The sequence below is a fragment of the Peromyscus leucopus genome, chromosome 1 (assembly GCF_004664715.2).
Source record: "Peromyscus leucopus breed LL Stock chromosome 1, UCI_PerLeu_2.1, whole genome shotgun sequence".
Taxonomy (NCBI): Eukaryota; Metazoa; Chordata; class Mammalia; order Rodentia; family Cricetidae; genus Peromyscus; species Peromyscus leucopus.
Genome location: NC_051063.1, coordinates 184,444,558 through 184,447,105, shown reverse-complemented (window position 1 = coordinate 184,447,105; position 2,548 = coordinate 184,444,558).

Here is a 2,548-nt window from a genome sequence, read left to right as displayed (position 1 = left end):
TCCTCGCTCAAACCGGGCCAACCCCGACTTCAGCCATCGTCCTCAGACTCAGGAGCCTAGACCCCAGCCCTCCACACCCAGACCTGGGGTTCCACATCCCAGACTCTCCTTGCTCGGACCTAGGGGTCTAGACTCCAGACCTACTTCCACAAACCCCGGAATCCAGACCCCAGCCTCTCTTCCCTCAGACTCGAGGGTCCAAGCTCCATTCCTCCTGCCTCAGACCCAAAGGCTGACCAGCCCTCCTTCCTGGACCCAGCGGTCTGGACTCATGCCACCCTTGGGACTTGGGAGCAGAGGTTGCTGGGGACACAGTGGGTCACAACATCTCTCTCTGTGCTCTACAACCTGCCCTGACCCCCGCCGGCGGAGCAGGGGCTTTACACTGCCCCCTTCCAGCTGCCCATAGTGCCAGGCTTTGTCCCCAGCCCGTGGAGCAGGAAACCGGGGTTCCGAGGGCAGCGTCGCCTTACACCAGGTCAGAGGGAGCCAGGTCCGTGCCAGGCCTGGGTGACTCACAGCCCTGACGTCGGTACCACTCATGTTTCCACTACTACTACAGCCGGCTATTAATAAAGACACAACACAGTTCTCCGAGGCTCTGGAAGGATCCCCAGGAAACTGGCTGTGGCGGCTGTCACTGAGGAGCCTGACTGGGCTGAAGTAGAATTTCCTTTGCTCCTTGTCTTTTTCGTGTTCCACTAGGGGAAGTAAGCAAAGGCATAGAATGATTGACGGGGCTGGCGAGATGGCTCAGCAGGTAAAGGGGCTTGAGATCAAACCGGACAATCTGAGTTCGATCCCTGGAACCCATCTGGTGAAAGGAGAGAACTGACTCCCACATGTGGGCCTCTGACCTTAACACACACACACACACACACACACACACACACACACACACACACACTAAACAAACAAACCAATGCCATAACGTTAATAAAAACAAAATACTCCAACAAAGCCAGACATTGTGGTGCATGCCTGTACTCTCAGCACGTGGGAGGCTGAGGCAGGAGGATTGTGAGCTGGAGCTTGGGATACATAGTAAGACCCAACACAATCAAATAGACAAATCTGGCCAGGTATGGTGGTGTAGACCTTTCATCTCAGTCACTTGGGAGGTTGAATCAGGAGGGTCATATGTTTAAGACATGCCTGAGCTACATGGAGAGTTGAAAGCCAGCCTGCACAAACTGAAACACTGTCTTAGAATTTACTTGAGTAACTAATTAAATTAAATATTCCAGAAAGCCAGGTAGAGTGGTGCATGCCTGTACCCACAGCACTTAAGAGGCTGAGGCAGGAGGACAATGAGTTTGAGGGTAGCGTGGTTGACACAGAGAGTTTGAGGGCAGCCCGGACAATTTATCAAGACCATCTCAAAAGAAAAGCAAAAAAACAGCCTGGTGGTGGCACATACCTTTAATCCCAGCACTCGGGAGGCAGAGGCAGGTGGATCTCTGTGAGTTTGAGGCCAGCCTGGGCTACAGAGTGAGTTCCAGGACAACCAGAGCTACACAGAGAAACCCTGTCTCAAAAACAAAACAAAACAAAACAAACACACAAACACACACACACACACACACACAAAAACAAACAAAACAAGACCAAAGCAAACAACAAAACAAACCCCCAGAAATAAAAAAAACAAAACAAAACAAAAAACAACCCCTCCAAAAAAGCAAAAGGCAAACAAAATAAAACCCTTGAAAAATTCAAATGAAAGTCTATATGCATGTTAAAGGGGTTTTGGGACTCCCTGAAAGTACAAATGTCCCTAATAGGAACTCATTCATGCTTTTCTTCATAGGATAATAATAAAACAAAGTACATGTCAACTACAATTTTACTATCATTTACGTATTAATTTTTAAATACGATTGGTGTTTTGCCTGCATGGGTGCCTCTCTGCACCATCTAGGTAGGTCCACTATCATCATTTAACCACATTGTTATCCTTTAAAACCCACCAAGAACCTATGTGGGTTCAATCCCCTGCCCAACAAGTCTTTAAATACTCTGGTTAAGGCAGAAACCCATACATGGTGGGGCTGGAGAGATGGCTCAGCAGATAACGATACTCGCTGCCCAGCCTCACAACTTGAGTTTCATCCCACCCGTGGAAAGAGGGAACTGACTCCCATACTTATCCTCTGACCTCCAGATGGAGCCCGTGTGCAGGTGGCTCACGTTTTCATACCCAGAATTCAGGAGGCAGAGTTGGGCAGATCTCTACGAATTTAAGGCCAGCCAGGGGTACACAGTGAGACTCCGTCTCCAAAAAAAGAATGGAAAAAATTTTTTAAAGAAAATTTAAATCCATTTAGTGCTGGAGAGATGGCTCAGCAGTTAAGAGCATTTGCTGCTATTGCAAAGGACCTGGGTTCAGTTCCCAGCATCCACATCCACATCCTCCAGTTACAGGGGACCCAACAACCTCTTCTGCCTTCTGAAGGCATTCTGAAGCATGTAGCAAACACACACACACACACACACACACACACACACACACACACACACACCTTCTTCATAAATAGAAAAATGTCCA